General features: G+C 45.9%; 1 pseudogene; it reads right to left on the bottom strand.

Annotated features, from left to right (window-relative positions):
• Window positions 1-8,495: 8,495 nt before the first annotated feature.
• LOC129030266 (phosphatidylethanolamine-binding protein 1-like) lies at window positions 8,496-13,565 on the bottom strand (annotated as a pseudogene).
• Window positions 13,566-13,595: the final 30 nt, after the last annotated feature.

Here is a 13,595-nt window from a genome sequence, read left to right as displayed (position 1 = left end):
GAAATGATAGGTCTTAGATTACATCAAGTTAAAAAGCTTCTGCACAGCAAAGGAAACAGTGAAGAAGCAACCTACATAATGGGAGAAACTATTCGCAAACTATCCATCTGACAAGGGATTAATAACTAGAATATATAATAAACGCAAGGAAAAAATATAATTAAATGGGCACCAGCCGGGGCAACATGGGGTGAAACCCCGTGTCTACCAAAAATACAAAAAATCAGCCAGTCATGGTGGCCTGTGCATGTAATCCCAGCTACTCGGAGGGCTGAGGATGGAAGGATTACTTGAGCCTGGGAGGTGGAGGTTGCAGTGAGTGAGCCAAAATCTTACCACTGCACTCCAGCCTAGGCAACCATATCAGAAAAAGAAAAAGAAAAAAGAAAAACATGGGCAAAAGACCTGCTGAATAGACATATCTCAAAAGATGACATACAAATGGCCAACATAGAAATGGTATATGAAAAAATGCTCACTATCACTAATCATCAGGGAAATGCAAATCCAAACCACAATAAGAGATCATCTCAGCCGAGTTAGAATGGCTGTTATCAAAAGAAAAAAAAATACAAAATGGTGACAAGGACGAGAAGAAAAGGGAATGCTAATATCCTGTTGGTGGGAGTATAGATTAGTACAGCCATTATGGAAAACAGTATTGGCAGGGCATGGAGGCCCACACCTGTAGTCCCAGCACCTTGGGAGGCTGAGGCAGGCAGATGGCTTGAGCCCAGGAGTTCGAGATCAGCCTGGGCAACGTAGCAAGACTCTTGTCTCTATAAAAAAATAAAGGAAAACAGCACAGAGTTTCTCAAAAACTAAAAATAGAACTGCCATATGATCCAGTATTCCCACTGCTGGGTATGTACAAAAGAAAGGAAATAAGTATATCTAAGAGATATCTACTCCTGTAATCCCAGCACTCTGGGAGGCTGAGGCAGGGGGATCACATGATTCCAGAAGTTCCAGACCAGACTGGGCAACATGGCAAGATCTCATCTCTCTTTTTTGTTTTTTGTTTTTGTTTTTTTTTTTGAGACAGGGTCTTACTCTGTCACCCAGGCTTGAGTGCAGTGGCACGATCTCAGCTCACTGCAATCTCCATCTCCTGGGCTCTAGTGATCCCCCACCTCAGCCTTCCAAGTAGCTGAGACTAGTAGATCTCGTGGAAGTAGAGGTGGTTACCAGAGGCTGGGAAGGGAAGAGGGGAGGGAAGACGAAGAGAAGTTGGTTAATGGGTACAAAAATACAGATACATAAAAAGAGTAAGTTCTGTAGTCAATAATACGGTACGAAAATATAGTTAACAATAACATTGTATATTTTAAAAGAAAAGAATTGTAATGTTCCCAATACAAAGAATAGATAAATATTTGAGTTGATGGATATCCCACTTACCCTGATTTGGTCATTACATATTGTATACCTGTATAAAAATACCACATGTACCCCATAAATATGTACAACTATATAAAAAAAAATTTTTTTGGATGGAGTGCAATGGTGCATTCTCGGCTCAGTGCAACCTCTGCCTCCCAGGTTCAAGCGATTCTCCTGCCTCAGCCTCCCAAGTAGCTGGGACTACAGGCATGCCACCATACCCAGCTAATTTTGTATTTTTAGTAGAGATGGGGTTTCTCCATGTTAGTCAGGCTGGTCTTGAACTCCTGACCTCAGGGGATCCACCCTCCTCGGCCTCCCAAAGTGCTGGGATTACAGGCGTGAGCCACTGCACCCGGCCCTATATCAAATTTTTAAGGTAGGTAATTAACTTCATGGAGCATGCAATTTGGGGTACCTAAATATTAAATATCTACACAAATGTGTGTGTGTGCATGCACATTCCAAGAACTGCCAGAAAGAAAATTACAGAAACTATGAGATCATTTGAGAAAGGGACCTTTAAGTGGAGGACCAAAGGATGTAGCTATGCCCCAGGTGACGATGAAGGGAAGAGGAGGATGAGCTTTCCTGGCTGAGTGTACAGCATGTAGTAGGTTGGTGCAAAAGCAATTGCGTTTTTGCCGTTTGACAAAAACAGCAATTACTTTTGCGCCAACCTAATACAATGGCCTGCAGACAGGTGGGGACCTGGTATTTTGTGTAAGTCTAAAGACTATGATTGTCAGGTAATAGAGAACAAGGAGAAAGGCAGGAAAGAGGCTGGAGCAGAGCCAGGTTAAAGAACAAATGACCTGAGAATTGTCTAGAACATGAATCTACTAAGCACAAAAAGTACAACAGAAAATAAGGCAGTTAATTTTGTGGGTTTGGTTTTGTTTTGTTTTGAGATGGAGTCTCCCTCTGTCGCCCATGCTGGAGTGCGTGATCTCAGCTTACTGCAGCCTCCGCCTCCCGGGTTCAGATGATTCTCCTGCCTCAGACTACTGCATAACTGAGATTACAGGCACCCACCACCACGCCAGGCTAATTTTTGTATTTTTAGTAGAGGCGGGGTTTTACCATGTTGACCAGGCTGGTCTCAAACTCCTGACCTCAAGTGATCAACCCACCTCAGCCTCTGAAAGTGCTGAGATTACAGGCATGACCCACTGCGCCCTGCCATATGCCAGTTAACTTTGATTGAAATGTAAACTAGTCCCACTCCTGCCAGAAAGAACTATAGCTGCCAGGGGAAATAACTCCTCTGGAGTCTACTGAGTGCAATATTTGGCTTACATGATATGCAGTTCTAGTCAATTAGAGTTCTTCAAAATTTCGAAGAATAGTGCATATAGTGGCATATAATTTTCAGGAACAAGTGCTTTATTTTTATTTATTTTTATTTATTTATTTGAGACAGGGTCTCACTCTATCGCCTAGACCGGATATTTTTTAATTTAAAAAACAATTATGTTCTCAATATGTTTCTCTGTCGTAAGAAAATGTCTCTCACACATACACTCATTACCGAAGAGAAAATAAGAATCACAGGAAGTGAGAAATCTTTTGCCAAACTATTTAGAACCTTGATTCCACTTAGGCTAAAAGAAATAAATTGGTAAATTGATTTGTTTCTAAAAGAAAACTCTGGCCAGGTGCAGTGGCTCGCGCCTGTAATCCCAGCACTTTGGTTGGGAGGCCGAGGCTGGCTGATTGTTTCAGCCCAGGAGTTCAAGACCACCCTGGGCAACACGGCGAAACCCCGTCTCTACAAATAATTTTAAAAATGAGCTGGGCGTGGTGTGCACCTACAGTCCCAGGAACACTGAGATGGGAGAATTGCTTGAGCATCATAGGTGGAGGCTGCAGTGAGCTGTGATCAGGTTACTGCACTCTAGCCTTGGCAACAAAGTGAGACTCTGTCCCAAAAAATGAAAAAAAAGAAAAAAAGAGAGAACACAAGAGAAAAAAAAAAATTCTGGCTGGGTGCGGTGGCTCAAGCCTGTAATTCCAGCACTTTGGGAAGCCGAGGCAGGCGGATCATTTGAGGTCAGGAGTTCCAGACCGGCATGACCTACATGGTGAAACCCTGTCTCTACTAAAAATACAAAAAAAAATTTAGCTGGGCATGGTGGTGCATGCCTGTAACCTCAGCCACTCGGGAGGCTGAGGCAGAAGAATCACTTGAACTTGGGAGGCAGAGGTTGCAGTGAGCTGAGACTGCACCACTGCACTCCAGCTTAGGCAACAGAGCAAGACTCTCTCAAAAAAAAAAAGGAAAAGAAAATTATTTCCACCCCCCTAAATAAGTGTTTGACTAACATTTAAAGATATTGGCTTATCAAGGGTATGTGTGTCTGGTGAGGGAACAGTAAATTATTAAGGCTGACCTGGTGTCCAAATTACTAGACAATAGAGGAAAGGAGTCCAAATCATGTACAACTCATGGGACATGTCCAGGGTTTTATATTTTATCTTAACAATAATGATATTGCTAGAGTTTTAAGTAGGGGAAAGATAGAATCAGAATTGGGATTTTTTAAAGACAGTCAAATTTAGCAATGGGGTGTTATATATTAATACAAAGTGTAGTGATACTAATGTTAATAAGTTCTGATAACCCAATACCATCAGACCAGCTAAGGGTTGGGAATTTTTATTGTTTTATTTTTTATTTTATTTTTGTTTTTGAGACGGAGTCTCACTCTGTCACCCAGGCGGGAGTGCAGTGGCACAATTTCGGCTCACTGCAACTTCTGCCTCCCGGGTTCAAGCAGTTCTCCTGTTTCAGCCTCCCGAAGAGCTGGGATTACAGGTGCCCACCACCATGCCCAGCTAATTTTTTTATTTTAGTAGAGGCAGAGTTTCACCATGTTGGCCAGGCTGGTCTCAAAATCCTAACCTCAAGTGATCCACCCACCTTGGCCTCCCAAAGTGTTGGGATTATAGGCGTGAGCCACCCGGCTTAGCCAAATTTTTAAATATTACTCTGGTTGTAGCATGAAGAACCTCAGTGGGGAGGTATGTCCGGAATTGGTGGGCTCTTGGTCTCACTGACTTCAAGAATGGAGCCGCGGACCCTCGCGGTGAGTGTTACAGTTCTTAAAGGCGTGTCCGGAGTTTGTTTCTTCTGATGTTCGGATGTGTTTGGAGTTTCTTCCTTCTGGTGCGTTCATGGTCTCGCTGGCTCAGGACTGAAGCTGCGGACTTTTGCGGCGAGTGTTACAGCTAGCTCTTAAGGCGGCGCATCTGTAGTTGTTCGTTCCTCCCGGTGGGTTCGTGTTCTCGCTGGCTTCAGGAGTGAAACTGCAGACCTTCCCAGTAAGTGTTACAGCTCATAAAGGCAGTGTGGACACAAAGAGTGAGCAGCAGCAAGATTTATTGCAAAAAGCGAAAGAACAAAGCTTCCACAGCCTTGAAGGGGACCTGAGCGGGTTGCCACTGCTGGCTCGAGCAGCCTGCTTTTATTTTCTTATCTGGCCCCACCCACATCCTGCTGATTGATCCATTTTACAGAGAGCTGAGGGGGTCTGTTTTGACAGGGTGCTGATTGGTGCGCTTACAATCCCTAAGCTAGACACAAAGGTTCTCCACCTCCCCACTAGACTAGCTTGATACAGAGTGTGGACACAAAGGTTCTGCAAGTCCCCACCAGAGTAGCTAGATACAGAGTGTCAATTGGTGCATTCACAAACCTTGAGCTAGACACAGGGTGCTGATTGGTGTGTTTACAAACCTTGAGCTAGATACAGAGTGCCGATTGGTGCATTTACAATCCCTTAGCTAGACATAAAGGTTCTCCAAGTCCCCACCAGAGTAGCTAGATACAGAGTGTCCATTGGTGCATTCACAAACCCTGAGCTAGACACAGGGTGCTGATTGGTGTGTTTACAAACCTTGAGCTAGATACAGAGTGCCGATTGGTGTATTTACAATCCCTTAGCTAGACATAAAGGTTCTTCAAGTCCCCACCAGACTCAGGAGCCCAGCTGGCTTCACCCAGTGGATCCCGCACCAGGGCCGCAGGTGGAGCTGCCTGCCAGTCCCGCACCGCGCGCCCGCACTCCTCAGCCATTGGGTGGTCGTCGGGACTGGGCGCAGTGGAGCAGGGGGCGGCGCTCGTCGCGGAGGCTGGGGCCGCACAGGAGCCCACGGAGGTGGGGGAGGCTCCGGCATGGCGGGCTGCAGGTCCCCAGCCCTGCCCCGCGGGAAGGCAGCTAAGGCCCGGCGGGAAACTGAGCACAGCAGCTGCTGGCGCGGGTGCTAAGCCTCTCACTGCCCCCACCCGGCCGCTCCGAGTGCGGGGCCCGCCGAGCCCACGCCCACCCGGAACTCGCGCTGGCCAGCAAGCACCGCGCGCAGTCCCGGTTCCCGCCCGCGCCTCTCCCTCCACACCTCCCCGCAAGCTGAGGGAGCTGACTCTGGCCTTGGCCAGCCCAGAAAGGGGCTCCCATAGTGCAGCGGCGGGCTGAAGGGCTCCTCAAGTGCCGCCAAAGTGGGAGCCCAGGCAGAGGAGGCGCTGAGAGTGAGCGAGGGCTGTGAGGACTGCCAGCACGCTGTCACCTCTCAGAGGGAGGAGTGAATTTAAGAGTTAAGAGACTTATGCAATAGTCCAAGTAGGACTAGTATAGGGACAGTGAGAATGGAGGGAAGTAATTGGACTCAAGATAAATCTGAAGGTAATACTAAGAGGCCTTGAAGATGGACAGGGTGTGGGGGAAAGGAGTGATGGTGAAGAAGGCGTGGCCGTGTCCTTTCCCCGAGGGAAGGAACACTAATGGAGAAGCAAGTCTGATGGAGGTGGGGCATAGAAAATGAATTTGCTTATGGTTAATTGCTTCTGTGTACTGTGGACCATGAGACAGCCAGGTGAAAATAATCTAGTTGGAAATGTAATCATGGAGTTCAAAGGTAAGTATAGGAACAATTTTTCTAACTAAATATTGTTCAAAACAGGATTGTTAATGGTTTCATAAAAAGTAATCTATTAGTTGATCATAATTGTGACAGTTCTCTTACTGTTGGACATCCGTATTATTTTTAGTTTTCTATTGTTAGTAACTATTGTTAAGTGCTGATTAGGTGCCTTTTAAGATAAGACAAATGCTTAGAAAGATTAAGTAGCCCTGGTAGAGTAGTTCATGCCTGTAATCCCAGCACTTTGGCAGGCCAAGACGAGAGGATCCCTTGAAGCCAGGAGTTTGAGACCAGCCTGGTCAACAAATTGAGACCCTGTCTCAATTTAAAAAATTTAAAAATTAGTCTGGCTTGAGACCAGGAGTTGGAGATTATAGTGAGCTGTGATCTCTGCATTCCAGCCTGGGTGACTGAGTGAGAACCAATCTCTAAAGAAAAGAAAGAAAAAGATTAAGCAATTCTATTATTTTGCCAAAGCTTTGATAGCAGTGAGTATTATTAATCTGCCAAACAGATAGGAGAAATATAGTCCTTAAGTGTTATTCTTGAACACTTATTGCACAAGTAATTCACATGACTGGACGATTTACTTACTTTAAATATTTGTTTCTTTATTATTATTATTATTATGTTGAGACAGGTTCTCACTCTGACACCCAGGCTGGAGTGCAGTGGTGCGATCTTGGCACACTGCGACTTCTACGTCCTGGATTTGAGCAATTCTCGTGCCTCAGCCTCCCGAGTAGCTGGGACTACAGGTGTGTGCCACCACACCCAGCTAATTTTTGTATTTTTAATAGAGACAGGGTTTCACCATGTTGGCCAGGCTGGTCTCAAACTCCTGACCTCAAGTGATCCACCCACTTTGGCCTCCCAAAGTGCTGAGATTACAGGTGTATGCCACCACGCCCGGCCTGTTTCTTCACTATGAAATGGAAATTAAAATGTTAAGAATTAGACTATTCATGTAAAATATAGTGTTTAACACTATATGTAGCATATAATGCTCTAAAATTATTACTGTAATATGTTCATTATAGAAAAATTATAAAACAAAGATAAACTAAAGTAAGAAAGATATTTCTTTTTTTATTTTTATTTTTTGAGACCGACCATAGCTCACTGCAGCCTTGACCCACAGGCTCAAGTAATCCTCCCACCTCAGCCTCCCAAGTAGCTGGGACTACGGGTGCATGCCACCACACCTAGCTAATTTTTAAACTTTTTGTAGAGACAGGCTATTGCCCAGGCTGGTCTTGAACTATGTTGCCCAGGCTGGTCTTGAACTCCTGGGCTCAAGCAATCCTCCCACCTCAGCCTCCCAAAGTGCTGCAATTACACATATGAGCCACCACACCTGGCCAGAAAAATATTCTTAATCCAGAGCTATTATCATGAATATTTTGTTGGTCCTCCTTTCCTATAGTAATATGTGCATATGATTGTTAACCAAAAATAAAGCAAGTTATAAGCCCATATGTTGGCCGGGCACAGTGGCTCACACCTGTAATCCCAGCACTTTGGGAGGCCAAGGCAGTGGATCACTTGAGGTCAGGAGTTCGAGACCAGCCTGGCCAACACGGTGAAACCCCATCTCTGCTAAAAATAAAAAAATTAGCCGGGCATGGTGACAGGTACCTGTAATCCCAGCTGCTCGGGAGGCTGAGACACAAGAATCGCTTGAACCCAGGACGCAGAGGCTGCAGTGAGCTGAGATCCTGCCACTGCCCTCCAGCCTGGGCAACAGAGCGAGATTCTGTCTAAAAAAAAACAAAACAGGCCGGGCACGGTGGCTCACACCTGTAATCCCAGCACTTTGGGAGGCCAAGGCGGGAGGATCACAAGGTCAGGAGTTCAAGACCAGCCTGGCCAAAATAGTGAAACCCCGTCTCTACTAAAAATACAGAAATTAGCCGGGCATGGTGGCGCGTGCCTGTAGTCCCAGCTACTTGGGAGGCTGAGGCAGGAGAATCACTTGAACCCAGGAGGTGGAGGTTGCAGTGAGCCGTGATCTCGCCACTGCCCTTCAGCTTAGGCAACAGAGTGAGACTTGGTCTCAAAAAAAAAAAAACCAAAAGAAAACCTTATGTAAAATGTTTGCCTTGCAGGCCTCTTTGTGGCCTTTAGTGCTATACCTAGTCAGGTCACTTATCTTCTGGGACACTATCTCCTTGTTTTCTATTGTTTATTTTCTCCACATCCTTTGAGATCAGCATACAGAAATCAACTATATTTCTATACCTTTGCAATGGAAAATCTGAAAATAAATAAGAAATAATTGCATTTAGGAATAGTATAAAAAATCCATAGAAATAAATTTAACCAAAGAATTGCAAAATTTGTGTTGTGAAAACTACAAAATATTGAAAGAAATTAAAGAAGACCTAAAGAAATGGAAAGATAGCCTATATTCATGGATTGGAAGACAGAATTTTGTTAACATGGCTATGCTCCCCAAATTGGTCTACACCCAGTCTCTATTAAACACAGTCTCTATTAAGATTCCAGCTGGCTTGGTGCAGAATCGACAAGCAGATTCCACAATACATATGGAAATGCAAGAGGCATAGAAAGGCAAAAACAGACTTGGAAAAGAACAAAGCTGAAGAATTCACACTTCCCAGTTTCAAAACTCACCAAAAAGCTGGAGTAATTAGGGCAGTGTGCTACTTGCAAAAAGACATAAAGAGAAACATCTTTGTTAACTACCTCAAGAGGTCAGCTTCACAATTTAGCGCTGGACTGCTAGCTTCTCAGATAATCGGCCTTAAGGAGTTTCCCCTCTTCATTATAACTTTTCTTTCAATTTGAGGGAAAAAAAAAACTACATGTAAATAATGCAAAATAATACAGAACAGTGTGAAGCAGAGTCAGGATTCCCATCTCTCCATCAAGTGTATTTCTTTCTAGTGTATGTTTGATTTCTAACTGACTTTAAAAATCATTTTGTGGGGCCAGGCATGATGGCTCATACTTGTAATCCCAGCATTTAGGGAGGTCCGCAGACAGGAGGATTGCTTGAGCCCAGGAGTTTGAGATCAGCCTGGGAAACACAGCAAGACCCCATCTCTAAACACACACACACACACACACACACACACACACACAAACACAGCAAGACCCCATCTCTAAACACACACACACACACACACACACACACACACACACACACAATGGGAAACACAGCAAGACCCCATCTCTACACACACACACGCACGCACGCACGCGCGCACACACACACACACACACGGAATGTGCCTCTTGCCTGCTGTCCCAGGTATTTGGGAGGCTGAGGTGGGAGGATTGTTTGAACCCAGGAGGTCAAGGCTGCAGTGACCTATGATCACACCACTGCACTCCAGCCTGAGAGAAGAGCAAGACCTTATCTCAAAATAATAAATTATTATTATTATTTTGTGTGATTTTAATTAATTGCTGTTTCTGTGGTGGTGGATAAGTATTTTTTTTTTTTTTTTTTTGAGACAGAATTTCACTCCGTCGCCCAGGCTGGAATGCAACAGTGGGATCTTGGCTCACTGCAGCCTCCACCCCCTGGGTTTAAGCGATTCTCCTGCCTCAGCGTCTCGTGTAGCTGTGATTACAGGCGCTTGCCACCACACTTAGCTACGTTTTATATTTTTAGTAGAGACGAGGTTTTGCCATGTTGGCCAGGCTGGCCTCGAACTCCTGACCTCAGATGATTGGCCTCCTTGGCCTCCCAAAATGCTGAGATTACAGGCATGAGCCACCACTCCTGCTTCACAAACTCCATTTTGCCTTTGGCAGAGGACATGTTTTCTTTCTTCATGCCCTCTGGATATGCTAGAGGTCCCCAAGCTTTTCCTGGCTACCACTTGCTCTGACCTTATACATGTTGGGTTTTGCTCTTAAAGAGGACAGCAGGAAGCAAGGTTGGTTTCAGAAATCAAGGGGTTGGCAGTGGATGTGTAGATTTCGTCATGGAGTCCACAGAGCTCAGCTTTTGAACCTCTGAGAAGTTTCATTTCTTGTGCAGAAAGAGTACAGTTGAATTCAAGTTTGCCTTTAGAATTGCACTGAATAAAATACTGCACACTAAAGGAAAGCTTATTTTCTGCGTGGTTGTATTTTCAAAGACAATATTCAAAGCATGTTTTCTAGAGATTGTGTGGATGAGGGTGAGCCGGCTGAGGCATCACTCAAGCTAGGGGTGGTGTGTAAGAAGCACGTGGAGCCACAAGAGGCACCTCCTATAGTCAGCTAAGGGCTTCCCTTTCTGCACCCAGCTTTTGGTTGAAGGGTGATTTTTTTTTTTTTTGAGACGGAGTTTCGCTCTTGCCCAGGCTGGAGGACAACGGCACGATCTCAGCTCACCACAACCTCCCTGGTTCAAGCGATTCTCCAGCCTCAGCCTCCCGAGTAGCTGGGACTACAGGCACGTACCACCGCGCCTGGCTAATTTTGCCTTTTTAGTAGAGACGAGGTTTCTCCACGTTGGTCAGGCTGGTCTTGAACTCCCAACTTCAGGTGATCCGCCTGCCTTGGCTCCCAAAGTGCTGGGATTACAGGCGTGAGCCACCGCGCCCGGTGAAGGGTGATTTCTATTAGACGAATCTGTGCTTCAGTCATGGATGTTAATAGAGGAACCTGTTTTCCTGCTACAGATTCCTGAGTAGAATTGCTATAAGAGTCCACTTCTGGACTCAGGGCAAGTCGAAGACCAGTCTGTGTAGAAAGGCTGAGGCAACTGGGAAAGATCTGACAGCTATTTACATATATTCTGACATAGTCCCCCCATAATGGCTTTTAGTGACACATGTGCTGATAGAATTCTAAACCTGTAGAATTCTCCTGCTGGTGATGCTGGTGTCTTCTCTTGTGCTTGACTGTACAGGGTAACCTGATGCAGAATGCTGCAAGTGTGATGAGAGCTAGAACGCTGTGAAAACTCTTGCTAGGAAGGTTGGGCTCGGCGTGACTTGCTCCAGTAGGAATCCTGGGTAGAGATTTTTAGCTGTAATTAAACGGTACATCCAGAGCCAAGGGTGACTCTCAACTCAGGTAGTTCTACAGGTCAGACGTGAATTTACCAAATCTCCCAATTTGTTTATTTGTTTTGTTTTGTTTTTTTTAGAGAGAGGGTCTCGCTCTGTCACTCTGGCTGGAGTGCAGTGGTGTGATCACAGCTCACTGCAGCCTCAAACTCCTGGGTTCAAACAATCCTTCCACCTCAGCCTCCCAAAATACTGGGATTACAGACATGAGCCATTGTATTTAGCCAAATCTCCCAATTTAGAAACTCCTCTGTAAAGGGTTTGGGTCTGAGCTATATGTTTGGTTTTTTTGTTTGTTTTGTTTTGAGACGGGGTCCCACTCTCTTGCTCAGGCTGGAGTGCAGTGTCACAATCTTGGCTCACTGCAACCTCCACCTCCCGGGCTCAAGTGATCCTCCCACCTCAGCCTCCTGAATAGCTGGGACTACAGGGGCACACCACCATGCCCAGCTAATTTTTCTGGGGGGGTGGGGTGGGGACTTTCTATAGAGACAGGGTCTTGCCATGTTGCTCAGACTGGTCTTGAACTCCTGAGCTCAAGCAATCTACCTGCCTTGGCCTCCCAGAATGCTGGGATTAAAGGCGTGAGCCAAAGCACCCAGCCCTGAGCTGTATGGTACTTCAAACTGCCAACACGCCAGCCCCCGACACTCTGATTGGTATTCCTTTAATTCATCAGACTCCATGTGCAATAAATGACTAAGTGTTGAAACTGTTCTTTTTTGTTTGCCCAATCGGTAGATGGCCACTTTTTGTAACTTTTTTCTTTTTCATTCAGGTTTCTGTTTTTATTCAAGTATAAGCAAACAGCACAATTAACACAATGTTCAGCAACTCCAGACCAGCTTTTCTTACCCCCATGAAGAATGATCAGTTTAACAAACACCGATCTAAGGTTTCCTCCCAAGCTGTCAGCGAGCGCTGCTGCCGGTCTAGATGGCCATGTCCCAACAACAGCAATGCCACTCTCCCTCCTGCTTCTTCCAGGATTGCTCTTTAAAGGGACCAGAGCGACATACTGATGCCTATTGAGGCATCTGAGATGCACTGTGTTGGGGGTTAGCCTCAATGCCAGCCTCTGGTTGTCTAGGTGAGTGACATCACCATAAAAACACATTGTGTACCATTCTGGACTCAGGATCACAAAGGCAGAGGCAACCAATCTTTTTTTTTAAAACCTTCCTTAAAGATTCTTTGATGCTTTGCTCTATCACTGTAGACCTGGTTTTTTTCCCCCCTAAGTTTTTTCTTTTTTACATTCTGGGTTGCTATTTTCAGATTAACAATTTGATGACCCCATCACAGTACCAAAATATCCCCCAAAATGAAGTTCAAATTTGATCAAAACATAAATCAGAGTGAGTGAGTAAAATTATAAAGGCCAGGCAGCAGGAAAAGTCACCCTCAACCACCATCTGACTGGTCAGGTCTCGCCTGTGCCAAGGGGGGCAGGAAGAGGAGAAATCTATTATACATGCAACACTGAACTGGGGAATGTGGCTTGGGGCCTCCAGGACAGTTCAGGTCCCCAAGCTAACCCCCTACTTCCCAGACAGCTGCTCGTACAGTTTGGGCACATAGTCGTCCCACTCAGCCTGGTAACACGTGCCGGCCATTGGGGCCCCGAGCTTGTACTTTTTACGGAAGGACGCCACCTCGAATTTGCCATGGTGGTCTCCAGATCGGTTGCTGAGGATGGGCTCGTCACACTTTAGTGGCCTGTCCTGCTCATAAACCAGCCAGACATAGCGGTGGAGACCTGTGCCCTTGAGAGGCCCTGAGCCCACATAATCGGAGAGCACTATGTCACTGCTGATGTCATTGCCCTTCATGTTGACCACCAGGAAATGATGCCATTCTCTGCATTTGGGATCCTTCCTGCTGGGAGCATCCGGGTCTGTCAGGACCAAGGTGTAGAGCTTCCCTGAATCAAGACCATCCCACGAAATGCTGGTGGGTCTATTCTTAACCTGGGTGGGCGTCAGCACTTTGTCCAGCTCATCCACTGCCGCCTGAGCGTAGGTGACATGCAGCAGGTGCTGTGACCGCTCGTCCATTTCTCATAGGCTCAGGGGCCCAGACCACTTGCTGAGGTCCACCGGCATGGCGAGGCCAAGCAGAGCGTACAGCCGGGAGTGCAGGAGTAGGCCAGGTGCAGGCGGCAACAGCGACACGGAGAGCTCAGCACACTGGCTCGGGAAGGCGCAGACCCCACTTTTTGTAACTTTATAATTCCTTAATTTTATTTTTTAAAGCTTA

Source organism: Pongo pygmaeus, chromosome 12 (assembly GCF_028885625.2).
Source record: "Pongo pygmaeus isolate AG05252 chromosome 12, NHGRI_mPonPyg2-v2.0_pri, whole genome shotgun sequence".
Lineage (NCBI taxonomy): Eukaryota > Metazoa > Chordata > Mammalia > Primates > Hominidae > Pongo > Pongo pygmaeus.
This window is presented reverse-complemented; position numbering and strand designations above follow the sequence as displayed.